This window comes from Lissotriton helveticus, chromosome 9, assembly GCF_964261635.1.
Source record: "Lissotriton helveticus chromosome 9, aLisHel1.1, whole genome shotgun sequence".
Taxonomy (NCBI): domain Eukaryota; kingdom Metazoa; phylum Chordata; class Amphibia; order Caudata; family Salamandridae; genus Lissotriton; species Lissotriton helveticus.
Genome location: NC_136070.1, coordinates 441297352 through 441311445, shown reverse-complemented (window position 1 = coordinate 441311445; position 14094 = coordinate 441297352). Strand labels below are relative to the sequence as shown.

Here is a 14094-nt window from a genome sequence, read left to right as displayed (position 1 = left end):
CCCCGGAGCCCCACTCCATTACCGCAGCAGGCAAGCACTAAGCACTGGCCCTCCCAGACGTTAGGAAGGACCACACAAGTTTTCAAATCCCAGCCTGACCACACAGGACCTTCAACGAGATACCTGGCAATGAGGAAGGGTCAACCCACTTGCATGTCGGTCATCTGCCACCCAACAGGAGTCAGGGCTCAACCCCTGTGCATTGAGAGTTCCCAGCTGAGACATGCTGGCAGACTGGGGATCCATGCCCAGGGGGAGGCACCAGATAGGGTTTCTGGGGCCTGCTTCACCCCTGTGCCTCAAAGCAGTTTGCACTGGCTTTGAGGGGCATAGGGTCTCTGCTGAGGATCGAGGGTTCTCTCCTCGATCCAGCTCCTACTTATCCACACTGCCCTGCCGCCTGAGACAGGTTGCTCCTCAGTTATTTTTTATCACGAGCAGGGAGGGCAGGTATCAGGCATGAGAGGACCAAGGCAGCACTGCCTTAGAGGGGGGCTGTCCCAGCCCAGGGAGTCACTATGATGCAGTTTCCCTTGGGGTTTTATTGGGTTAAATTAGGTCCCGTCACATTGTGCCCCTCCTGGAGGGGTTGTGGTTGCCCGCCCACCTTCCCTGGTCCCTCACTTCTGTTGGAACCTTCAGACCAGGAGCCCGTCCTATGCCTGGTTCTTGCCCACAAAACAGGCAGGGGCAGACCACTCTGCTGGCCAGGTGTTCTGTCTGGGAGGTGAACGAGGGTTCGAACTGGCGCTGTCATTCGCTCACGCGTTAATTGTTCTTTCCACCTACGAGAACCTTTTTAGGACTTTGACTTCCTCTAGATAGTCAAGATTGAGTGTCTTCTCGGCAATTCACCTAGGCCGTTGCTGATTTAAGGACCTCACCAAACCGTCCAGTCAGGAGTAGTGACGAGCAGTGTGTACAAATGGCAGTGACCTAATCAATGCAAGCTTATGACCTGCACTTACTGTGAGTGCATCATTTGTGGGAAAGGCTTGCAATTCCCAACCCCCATCATGAACTGGTCTCAGCAAGTTACCCGCTCCTGTTGGCTATGGGTAGACGCATGCTGATCCGTTCAGTGTCGTGAGCGTGCAGCTCTCGACATCTAAGAGCATTGTAGACCTGATTTTCCTTAATCTCATGTGGCTGAACGCCACTTGTCCCTCTAAAAAGTTGAACGCCGACCACTGGGGGTGGGGTAATAGTTAGCATGGAGGAGATCGAAATTAACCAGACAAGTTGTTCTACCAACTAGTAATGGCCATGCACAACCACGCACAAAATCAAGAAAGAGCTATTAATCTGTCTATCCTTTTCGTGTCCAAGTCAGGTGAGTTTTCCCTTGTTTAGTCAAATTAAATTGCTGGCTCCCCTTCTGGTGGACCCCTTCCATCAATTCCTTTAAATTTTAGCTACCACCCACCTGGTACCTTAAGACTTTGATTTCCCAGAAGCTGCTCGGCGGGTCATGGGAACAACGCCACCAGAACACTAGTCTGCATTGTTTATGGTTGGAACAACGATTGTATGTGATGGTCTTTGAACTTCTGACTTTCAGATTTTATCAATGAAAATATTCCGGGCAAATGCTTTCATTTGGCTTGTGTCAGTTCAATAATTTCACCTTTAACAACACAATACAAATGCCCCCAGCCACCTCAATTATAGCCCTAGTTCTGAAAACCAACAAAATGGTACCGCTAGCTGCAGTATTCAGGTGACCGGCCTGCTTTGGACACTAAAGTTTTCAAAGTAAACACTTCAGACAATCAGGGGGTGCGCTGAGGCTGAGAGAGTTGGTAGTTCACTTCTCGATGTAATACCAGCACGATTTCAGGAGCCAACAACAAGCTTTTTAAATTGCAGCAACTTTAATATACTCTATTGAAGCTGGAAATACCGCTGTTGCTACAACCCTTACCATCCAATGGATGCTCATTAAAGGATCTCTGACCTGGGCTCGGTCAGAGTTTTAGCACCTAGGCAAGCAGGGGAGTCTTCCTTGGGAGGAGGAGATGGAGCTGACCAGAGTCGTCCTGGTTAGCTTGTTCAGAATGATGCCTAAGTTCCTAGCGTGGTCAGTGGGGATAGGAGTAAGTCTGAGAACTACCAGAATGCACCACCTTCAGGAGAAGCCATTTATGATCCACGAGGCATCTTCAGCTGAGTTTGTCCGTCCTGGTGTTGAACTGCCATGGAAATGCACTGACATTCCAGCCATGTACAGGGACGTAGAGCCTCTTCACAAAGGATCCACGATACCACCCGCCCCGTTTGTTGCAGTACTAAAAGATGGTGGTGTTGTCTGTGAACACCAGCACCAACATTCCCTTGATCAAAGGAAGAAAGGCTTTCAAAGCCAAGAAAATTGCCCGAAGCTCCAACAGGTTGATGTGGAGTTGGACTCTGCCAGAAACCAGAGTCCTCTGGTCTCCACCTATCCCATGTGGCTTCCCCATCCCAGAAGTGACACATCTGTCACCACAGTCAGCTCTGGTGGAGAGGGCTCTGCCAACGACCCAATTGCCGTCCACTAGCCACCACTGCAGATCTTTTGCGGTCCCCTTTAACATCGGGGCCATATCGGAGAGATTCCCCATATGTTCTCCCAACTGGAACTTTAGGTCTTTCTACAAAGCCCACCTAAGCCAAAAGGCACGTGTTACAAGCAGGAGGCCATGAGGTCCAACAACCTCGGGGTCATACTCACCAAAATCCAGGCTGAAACATCAGTATTACAGGCTGAATATCCTGGACTTGCCACTCAGGAGGATAGACCCGAAACTGTACTATGTCCAGAACGACTCCAGTGAAAGAGAGCATCTGAGAAAGAGTCAGGCGTGACTTTGGCACATTGATAGTGAACCTTAGCGAGTGAAGGATGTTCGCCATAGTCTGGTGGCGGGAGACGACTGCCTGGGGCAGGCCCGCATTCAACATCCAATCATCAGGTAGGGAAAGACTGGAACCCCTGACCTCTGCAGATGAGCTGCAACCACTGCCATCACTTTTGTGAACACTCGATGGCCACAGGAAAGTCTGAAAGGGAGCATGGCAAACTGAAAGTGCTCTTGGCCCACCATCAATGACAGGTAACATCTGTGGGCGGGCAGGAAGGGGAAATACGCATCATGCATTTCCAAAGCTACCATCCAGGGTCCAGGGCAGTCACAACTTGCTTGAGCATCTTGGATTTCTCCTTTTCAAGAAGAGCTTGAGAATGCGCAGGACTAGGATAAGATGAAGGCCTCCGTCCTTCTTGGGCACCAGAAAGTAGAATAAATAGCAACCACAAACTACTTCTGATGCTGGCATCCTCTCTATGCTTCCCTTGGCCAAGACAGCCAACACTTCCTGATGGAGCAAGGAGAGGTAGTCCTCTGTCAGACGGTCGTAAGTGGGTGGAATCAGTGGAGGGTTAGTAAGAAAGAGAAGGGTAAGCCCAGTTGGACTGTTGGATTTTGCAGATCATCCAATGTTACTGACCACCAGTGGAGCAGGTGATGGCATAACCGGTGTACTAGCCAAACATTTGGCTAACTGCCCTACTTGGTCTATGGGACCCGTGACCTCAGCCATGACAAGGCTGGGAAGCCTATTGGTCGTGATGGGGAGGGTATAGACATGGCTGTTGACCCCTTCCGTGGCTACGAATGACGTGGGCAATAGACAAGCCCAATGACCTGGCTGTAGCTCGGCTGTGCTTGAAACACTCCAGCGCTGAGCCTTTCTTCTCTCCAAAAGACGAGAGCCATCAAAGGGCATGTTCATAACAAAGGCTTGGACAGCCCCAGAAAAGCCAGTGGTTCTCAACCTGGTCTGGGTCCGCAAAGACACCAACGATTAAATCGCTCTATCCAGCAAGTCAGTCTTGTCCAGTCCACATCGTATGATTAACTCTGCTGCATCTCTCTGTCAGCAATAGTCTGGGAGAGTACGGCTTAGGCCTCCTTAGACCATAGTCAGCAATTGCGCAATAGAATCCCAGATTGTAGGAGAATATTAGCCCAAAAGGCAAGCGGTGTTCACTGACCGCAGTACAAGGCTGGCGGAAGAAAACATTACTTTGCCAAAGGTATCCAGCCTCTGGGATTCCCTATCCACGCTGGGGTTGTTCACTGACCGCAGTGCAAGGCTTGCAGAAGAGAACATTCTTTTGACAAAGGTAGCCAGCTTCTGGGATTCCCTATCCCGCTAGGGTTGTTCACTGACCGCAGTGCAAGGCTTGCCGAAGAGAACATTCTTTTGACAAAGGTATCCAGTCTCTGTGATTCCCACTTCACACTGGGGTTGATCTTAGAGGTGGAGTCTTCGACCACCAAGCTCCTAGAGTGGGGTTTGGGTAGGGAATTTGGGGTCCCCAGGAGCGGGGCGATGGCGGCGGGCAATTGTCCTATGCACAGGAGCCCGTGTGCAGGGCTTGGACCAGGCCCTGGATAGGACATTGGTAAGGGCTTCATTAAAGGGCAGTAAAGGTATAGAAGGGGTGACTCATGGCTGAAGCACCTCCGTCAAGACGCATGTCTTGACTGCCACGGGGGTAGCTGAAGGTTCAAGACCTCAGCTGCCCTACACTCCACTACAGAGAAAGAGGCTCCTCCTCTGTAGCCATGGTAGGAGGACCGGCCCGTGTCAGGTGAGGCATCTAACCAACTGAACTCCGCAAGTTCCCCATGCTGATTGTCCTCATTCTCATCTAGGGGCTGCTGGTATCTTTCAGGGTCCTCTGACGCCTCCCATTAGTCTCCCTCTCCAGGCCTGTGAAATGAAAAAGGCACAGGCTCAGATCGGATAGCATGGTCCCAGTTGGTGCTGGAACCGGTATTGTTCGATGCCCGTCCGGCTCCGTGTCAGGGTTGGGAATTATGATGGGGATGGCGCTGCTGTGGATGCTTCACTGGAGCAGGCACAGACGAAGGTCTTTGTTTTGCCACTGACTCTACATTCAACTTGGGTTCCATGGGGCTTGTGACTGGTGCTAAGGGCGATCCCGCCGGCAAAGATCCAGTGGGGGTCTCTCCCAAACCTGTGGGGCCTGGCCACGTACGTATGAGATTCATGAATTCATAACATTTCTAAAGCTGGGCGGGGATCGCTCCAGCTCCGGGAAAGTACAGTGAACCCTGACTCAGACATACTGTTACACCAGGAGAGAAATTGTCTCAAAATAGTATTGACAAAAAGTAAAAAAAAAAAAAAAGCAAGACAAAAAAATGACTGCGGTTAGCTCTGCCTGCATCGGCGCTATCTGGCGCGTAAAGGAAAGAACTGACATCAGCGTGCCGAGGTGGAGCCTATATAGATAGCGCGCACATCCCTTCTGGCACGGATGATGCTGACGTGGAGCCAAACGATGCCACCTAGCGGTGCGGAGGGCTACTGATAAAAAACTTACAGATCCAGTCTGATGCCTGGGATTATTCTGAGGTAAGGAATCTGTGGCTTGAAGTCTCTATCAGATAAAAATCACAGTTGCTGCATTGTGTTGTACAATGGGGAAAACAGTGCTGAGCCATATGTACAAAGATATGGCGTTGCTGTTGCCATCCCCTCCACCAATGACAGTTACCTGACACATTGCATACAACTTTTCACCATGGTGCAAATGTATGTGATGTAGCATTAAGTTTTCTAAAGGAAGGATATCCTTCCAATATAAAGTACTATGCTTAGACTAACTTTACATGTTTTTGTCATTGTGTGCTTTACAGCGCAGCATACATTCTATGTGAGAAATGTTTGGAGAAATTAAAAGATGTCTCCAACTTACCACCAGCTTTGAAAAGGCATTTTTTGGCACAAAGCCCTGTCTACGACTGTTAAGAGATGGGGATTTGCATCAAAAACCATGGGTAGTAGCATCAGGATGTCCATAAACCACTCGTGCATGGGACATCGCCCCAGCGTAGAGTGCTATATAACTTTTTAACCTGCTGCCATGGGCTATGCTGCTAATAAGGGAGAAGGTATTTACGAACTGTTCTAGCCGAAGGCAGAAGAGCAATGAGGCTATTAGCACATTCCACCCACTGATGGTATAATGTTCTAAATTAAAAAGGGAGAAACACAATATTGAATATTGGAGCAGGACTACCCCTCCTTTGTCTTTAATGAAGATTTCAAAGTTCTAATATAGCCTTATAGCCCGCCGTAGAGGGCTATACCGGCTATTAAAGGCCCTCTCCAGCGTTAAAGGCCCCGAGCCGAAGGCGAGGGCCTTTAACAAGGGAGAGGGACTTTAATAGCGGTATAGCCCATCTGCGCAGGGCTATAAGGCTATTAGAACATTCTGTCACTAGAGGACAGAATGTTGTAACAAAAAAAACAAAGCCTTTTGGGAGCGTGAGGGGATTGGAATCTCCTCAGGCTCCCTGAACCCTTTGTTCACAGTCAGAGCTGTGAACAAAGAAACATTGGAATGTTGGAGCTCCAGGCTTATACCAGCCATTATAAGCCCAGAGCACTCCATTGTTTTCAATGGAGCTCCCAACATTCCAATGTTCTAATTAGCGTTACTTTAAGGCTATTTTGCAGTGTAAATGAAGATCTCTGCTGGAAAGTACAATCGCAACAATGTTCGCCGGTATGCGTAATTTGTTTTGTGACTTCGATGATAAATCCGCCCCGTAGTATGCCAAAGCAGACACCCCTCTTGGCAGGATCCCCTAAGACGTCTGAAATTTCACATAATTTCTTAGAAATCTCTTTGTACCTGAACAACCAAGGAATACTTGATTCAAAGCAGAAAGCAACCAAAGGACATGAGAAGAAAAAAAAACAAGATGGGCAAAAGAGATTATGTTTGGAGGGTAGAAATATGCATGAAAAAGATTTGGTATCCGTGTTGGTACAAAGCGTTTTGACAAAATGTGAACCTGCCATCACTGTGGCTATCCCCACTGTGATTATGTTTTCATGTGTGAAATAGGAGAACTATACGGTTTAGTGGGATCTTATGGAATTCTTAACACACACTTATACAAGTTTACCGAAAGTTAATCCGTTTGCATCAAACATCAAAGGTTGTTTTTTTGAGGATGGAAATGTTTTCACAGGGTCAACGTTCTGTTGATGACAGATCACTTTATGGTGGAGTAGTTCAGTGTGATACAGGATTCTTGTATATGCAATGTATGCATGATTCGTAAATGTTTCAGGTAGTGGCTAATATCACTTGTTTTTGTACAGTTATAGTTTTCTTTAAAAATAATTGGTATAGAGTTTCCAAACGAACACATCAAAAAATCTTTCAATTCAGATGAGCCCTGTTTGGGTAACAAAAGCTGTTTTGTTCAGTATAACCTACTATCGTATTTCCGAAATGCAATTTTTGATTTTAAACGTTGTATTCTATACAGCTTCTCTAGGGTTTTATTCATTTATTTACCACCTTTAGAAAAAGCACCTGGTCCCGTGGCTTTTAGGGCTCTTCACAGATAACAATTATGCACGAGAAGGCAACTGAGTGAAAAACATTATAAAACACTAAGCATTATTATAACCATGAAGACGAGGTGGGTTTGCGATGATGGTGTAGATTATTGTTTCGATCAGGCACTGACAGACTAGGTAAACTTTGAGTTGTTTCCTGAAGGCAGGGTTTAGTCTCATTGTTCTTAGTTTGGATAGTAGAGTTCCGTATGGAGCTGGCATCTCCGAGGGAAAGATTCTTTCAGAGCACTAGCTGCCCTGAATTTAGGAACGTGCAAGAGAAGGGAGCTCCGCCCCCTCGGGAGCCTACAGAGATGTTAAGTAATTTGGAGATAAAAGGGGGACTGACTTAGGTTCAACCTCCTTCAGCCACTGGATCAGTTTCTGGTTGATAACATATTGTAACAGTCGCAGCAACATGCACATTGGACCTTTTATTGCTTGTTTTCCTTTATCCTCCGCCTCCATTTGAATGCCCAAGGGGTTATTTTGAATCTGAAAAGCACACTTTGATCACACATTTATTTTACCATATTCATATATTATGTACACAAACCATGCTTATTGTTGCCTGCACCGCGGCAGCCTTGCTTTTATTACTTTTGTCAGCAATTGACTGCATGCATCAAACCCATTTCCTTTGGTAATGCTTATTTTTTAAATGCATTTCTTTGCTCACTAAGTATGTCTTACAAAATGCGGGACTTGTGCATCTAGATCCAGTAAAGCATATTATGAAAGAAATATTGCACCTGATAAGCACGAACGTGTATTAGAATGATGATGAATGGAAGAATAACACATTATTTTTTTTTTTTAATCACCAATACTACGGGGCCCACATTTTAGTTTTGAGGTCGGAGTCATAGGCGAGTGATGGCTAGGGCCACTTACTTTCGGTCTGGAGGAAGGAAGACGCAAAGGCTTCTTTCAAACTATAGATGCAAGCCACGGCTCCTGGTTGGAGGAGCAGAGCCTTCCAATAAAGACATGTGAAAGCCACACGGTCATCTGAGCAGAGAGGGTGGCCAGGGTGTAGGTTTGAGGTGATGTAGGTGAAGTGAGGGGCTGATACCAAGGATACATTTAGTGCCAATGAAATTTCAGAGTACTTTAATTTGCATGGAGAGCCAGTCGACCTGGTGGTGGGTAGGCAGATCTGGGGGTGGCTTTCAAGGGATTGACGAGACTTACTCGTATCGTATCGTAAGGGGTGCTTATAAAGCGCACTGACACCATGGGTTTCCTGGCGCTGGGAAGTCTGAAGTCGTTCCCTTGCTCAAAGAGCTTGGAGGAGTACAGACAGCGTTCTAGCAGAAGAATACACTAGCAGGCCTTATTGGTGATACCTAGGGAATTAAAGAGTTGTGGATAGGTGGGAATTGCTGGGGAGGTTGTGGCAAGCTCCGGAGGTAGTTTTGATCATAAAGGTGAAGTGCGGTTGGAGAGAGGTAGGTGTGATAATATCCATGAATAAAATATTTCTTGTGCTGAAGATGGAAAATAACCAGGGCCACTCAAATTATGTAATAGTGTGGCCGTGGCGTTTTTTTTGCATTATTATAGATTTGCCACATTCCATAATCTGCAGGAAAAAGGTTTTAGCTGAAACGGTTCAAAAGTTACAAAAAAAATAAAGCAACACGTGTTGCAGCACAGTGGAAGTCCCTTTGCAAAGCCTCACTGGTGACCTTTCTGTTGCTTTTTGTTACATTTGGATGTTAGAATGGTACTAATGTGGGACAACTAATGCCCAGTGTTAAATAGTGGAATAATGACAAAATAATGAAGTAATACTATAAAGAAAATGGTCTACATTACTTCATAATTTGGCTTATCATGCTGCATAGTTTACTCAACCCTGACGCATAATTTTACACTTCACTGCCGCATAATTCCAGTGGCCCAGACAACAGAATCTTGTTTTTGGATGGTTTGAGCAGCAAAGAGCCACTCAGTGGTATGTATTAGTGGGAGATGGTAGCGAGGCAGTCAGTGCTATTGGCCTTTTGGGATGTTTTTTAGCGATGAAAGGACTGTTCAGTTGTTAATGGCAATGATGATCGAAGGTGCAGAATGAGAAAAGGATACTGTCAGAGGAAGTTGCGTTATCGTGCTTTGAGGTTCAGATACAGCATTGTTTTATAGAAGTACTGTGAATATAGTTTAGGCAGTTGTACCATACCTTTAGTCACTGATCAGGGAATCTGTACTATAAGACAACCATTTCAGCGCAAATTCCTGAAAGGGTATTTTGTCGAGGGAGATGGTTTTGTATTTGAAGGGGACTCTTTCAGTGCAAAAGCTATGTTAGGACATTTATGCAGCAAAGGTGTGTGTGTGTGTGGCGGTAGACAGCCCATGTGTGGAGCTGCGCAGCATTAGGAGAGTAGCAGCAGTTAATATTTAGTAAATAAGGCTCTGCGCTGCTCTCTCCCCCTGGCGCAACTTTGGTCCATGCGCTGTGATGCACTGCACTACAACTTAGTAAATCTACCCCAATGATTTGCACTGGATGCCTCAACTCTACAATGGGCATTCACACCTGTCGGATCATGATTGGCCATGGAGATGCATCAAACGATCTTCCACAATGGAGCATCGGCATAAAAAAAGGCCTTTCTATGATATCCCATTTTCAATTGTATCTTCTAATTTTCTAAAGACCAAATGTGTAAATCACTGAAAATTACATATATAGGAAAATGTTATTTACCCTGTACCTGTCAGTTCGTAGTGCGTAGTGCTGTAGATTCACATGCTCTGCATATCCAGCTTTCGGGTGTTGGGCCCAGATATTTGAAACTTGAGGTTCTTCGAAGAAGTTTGATCCAGAAAACATGCTGTGAGTCCAGCGTGCTGCTGGACTAGATCCACCTCAGATAGTTTTCAACACTAAGAAGTTATGGCAGTAGGGGAACCATGCGCAAGACAGTGAGATCCGTCTCTCAATTCAAATTCACAAAGTCAAGAGTGCTCAAGGCTAATGTACAACCACTGCCAATAGTTGTAAAACAAATAGACAAGTTCCACACTAAATACAAATTATTAACACATTAGAAGCCTGAGCAACAATTGTAACCCTGTGGTTTGAATAGCACCCAACAAGAATTTTAATTACTGAAGATGCTATGAAAACGGAATAATAAAAGAAGAAGAAAAAAATCCATTGGAGAGTTGTGAATTCATATGAACTTTTACGCTTACAATTGTTGCTCAGGCTTCTAATTTGTTAATCAGATAGTTTTCAGTTCTCCTTGTAAGTGGAGTACAGTCTCAAAGGCATAGTGTGGTGTGCACAGTAGAAGTACTTTAAGGACAAATAAAATATCTTTGATCATAGCTCACTACCGTGGAGGAAGGTGGGCGCATGTGAATCCACAGCAGTGCACGCTATGAACTGATGGTTACAGGATAACATTTTCCATTTGTAGCATGTTTGGTTATAGATCTGACAGGGGTCATGTGGTTGAAGGGAAGGGGACTCCTGCTTTGTAGTGGATGAGCTCCTTGTGCTGCCACTACTGCCTTTCCCAAGCTCATTCCTTCTAGAAGCCCCTCTGTGGAAGGACTTTGGATGTTGGAGGTCCTGAAAGGACTGCCGGTATTGTTAAGTGGGTCTCTAGACTGAGGCTCCTGGTTTGTTGCTTACAAAATCAGATTTGGGACTGTATGGTGTCCATAGACTTGGCTACATCCTCCTTTTCAAGCATCTCAGCGACCTGAGGTTTGAAACTACATTTAGGAGGTTCCATTGCACCTTGGGCCTGAACTCGGACACCCTTAGGTTAGGCATGCCTGAGGAGGAGGACGCTATGTTGACACCCCTAGCCACTGTCTGCGGCAAAGGCCCACCTAGTATTAGCAGTGTTAATAGTTTACCTCAGTGCCCAGCTCCTGTCCCCTCTTTCAGTGGGCCTCCGGAAGGTGCTTTACCAGCGCATCCTTCCCGACAGTGTCAATCTTCTTGAACTCCTTGTCAGACAGGGGCCCCTCCCCTGTGGTTGTGCAGATGCCCTTTTTTAGGTTTCGACCTGGCGAGAGGCACGCAGTGCCCCTCCCAGATCGAAAACTTTTGTTTTCAGTAGGGATGTTTGGACCGCCTCTGTTTCCAATTGGCTAGCTCCATAAATGGAGACTAGCCATTGGGAGACAGAGGCTGTCAATCGCGCTTTCTCTTGAAAACGCGATTCGGGGGCGTTTCTGGTGCTTTTTTTAAGCCCCGCCCCTTTGTCCCGGGCCGCGCTGCGATTGGCTGCCGGCCCGGGACCCCCCGTGACGTCATTCCCGGGCCGCGCTGTGATTGGCTGCCGGCCCGGGACCTGACTTCTTTCATTCGATGATAAAATGAGTGCTACATAGATTTAGCAACAGTAGCGCCAGTGTTCAAACACTCGCTGTCTTTTTTTTGTATCGTAATGTAATGTAATGCGTGTCTTACTCAAAAGCCTCCTATCATCTTCATAACACGTAACTGCCTTTATATTGGGTTTAGAGCAAAACTTCTGAGGCGTGCGGTTTACGAATACTTGACGTCGTTCTGACTCTCACCACATTCTACTTCCACTCAAAACCCGTACTAGGCAGTCTAATTTTCTTTTAAAAGCTGGGCAAGCGTGGGCGTGGCCACACTTACGGGGCAGGCGCACAAGGCAGCAACAGTCAGATCAACTGTCCACCGAGGGGACGCAGTCATGCTGTCCCAGCTCCTGGCCGCGGTGCTCGCCCTGCTTCTGTTCGCCGTGCTCCTCTCCTCCTGGAAGAAGAAGAAGCACCTGCCCCCAGGTCCCGCGCCATGGCCCCTGCTGGGCAACATGCACCAAATCAACAAGTCGGTGCCCTACGAGACGCTCATGGAGGTGAGGGACCGGAGTTGTATGCAGCTCATGGAGGTGAGAGACCGGAGTTGTATGCAGCCTCGCCGAGGGCGTGGTTGAGTCTGTTTCCAGGCTTTCTCACGTTTGACAGGTTAGGGAACTTGGACCTAGAGAGCGAGGGAGAAATTGTGTTATCTGCCCAGGATCACAGAGATCAAGGCAGGGCTTTAAGTGGGCCGGTGCATCAGGCGGAGAGCGGAAATTCAGGGGTTCGGAGCGTGATGGAGACAACAGACAGCTGTGTCATGATAGGCCGGTGTTCATTAGAAGATGGGGGTGGGGTGCAGCTGTGTGTTAGGGGGTTGTGGAGAAGGCTGGTGTGCACTGCTGCATGGTGGAGCAGCCAACTGTGCATGAGGAGAGTGGGCAGAGGCGGCAGCGGTGCACAGGGAAATGGGCGGAGCAGGCGAGTGCATTAGAGGATTGTGAGCAGACAGGTGTGCGCTGCTGCATGGTGGAACAGGCAGCCGTGCATTAGGAGAATGACGAGAGCAGGCAGCTGTGCATTAGGAGAGTGGTCGGAGCAAGCAGTTGTGCTATAGGAGACAAGGGAAGGGAGCAGTCAACTTTCAAGAGATTGGGGAGCAGACAGCTATACATTAGTAGAGTAAACGCAGTAGGCAACTATGTATTCTGTTAGAAGGTGGTGGAGCAGGCAGGTGTGTATTAGGGGATTGTGAATAAGGCTGGTGTGCACTGCGAATCAGACAAAAGTGCAGTAGGAGGTAAGGGGGCCGTCAACTGCCAGAAAATTAGTGGAGCAGACAGCTGTGCATCGAGTATAATGTAGCAGGCAGGTGTGCACTACGGCATGATGGAGCAGGCTGCTCTGCTTAAGGGAGTGGGCAAAGCAGGCGCTGTGCGTTACGAGATTGATCGGAGAAAGCAGCTGTGCAGTAGGAGACAAGGGACATTTCCTTCTTTTTTGTTATTTACTTTATTTGAAAAATGTATATAGCGCAAATAGCTAATTCTAGGTTAACTGGGCGCTGTTCATTTAATTAAGAGGAGCAGCAACCACCCCTCACATAGGAGTGAACAAAAATTTGCACGATTACGGGTAATCAAAATGTACACAATAAAATGACATTTAAAAACAAGAGGGAGTCAAGAGGTCGGCGAAAATTTGAATAAATAAAAAAAACTTTTTATAGTCTTGAGAAAGAACAGCAGCGCTCGGGGGCACTCCCCGATTGGGTACCAGAGGGTGTCCCTTTATTGGGTCGCTCTGGCATGGCTCTTTTAAGAGCCAGCTGCTTTTCTGGTCCCAGCTCCCTCTATCTTGAGTGAGAGGAGTTTTCACCTTGTAAACACCGATACCGGTAAGGAGCAGAGAACAGATTATATACAGTGACGGCGGGGCCTCTATGTGGAAGTAGGGCCAGTTCTGAGTCCAGCCAGGCCAGAATCACTGAAAGTCTCATAGAGATACGGTACAATAACAGACCGGTCAGTCCCCCAAAAACTCCATTGCGAGCCCATCACACACCGGTGCCTGAATTAAATGCGAGTTCATGTGCACACTGACGAAGCAGGCTGATATATACTAAATATAGAACTAAAAACATCCATTCCAGGTTTCCCCCCACTTCGACCTCCTGCAATGTAAGAGAAGGCTCGACCTCCTGCTCGGATTTTGTCTGTGCGTGTGATGTATGCTGGTAAACGTTTGGCTGAGTAGAAGTTTCCGGATGGTTCCGAGTCCAGGCACGTTGGTGAGGAAGAGTGGAATGGCAGGAGTCCACCCTGTGTTTGCCTTTTATCTAGTGCTTGTTTTCGTAAG

At 47.2% G+C, this 14094-nt stretch overlaps 1 pseudogene; it reads right to left on the bottom strand.

The window, feature by feature from the left end:
- Nucleotides 1-770: 770 nt before the first annotated feature.
- LOC144783639 (18S ribosomal RNA) lies at nt 771-2035 on the bottom strand (annotated as a pseudogene).
- Nucleotides 2036-14094: the final 12059 nt, after the last annotated feature.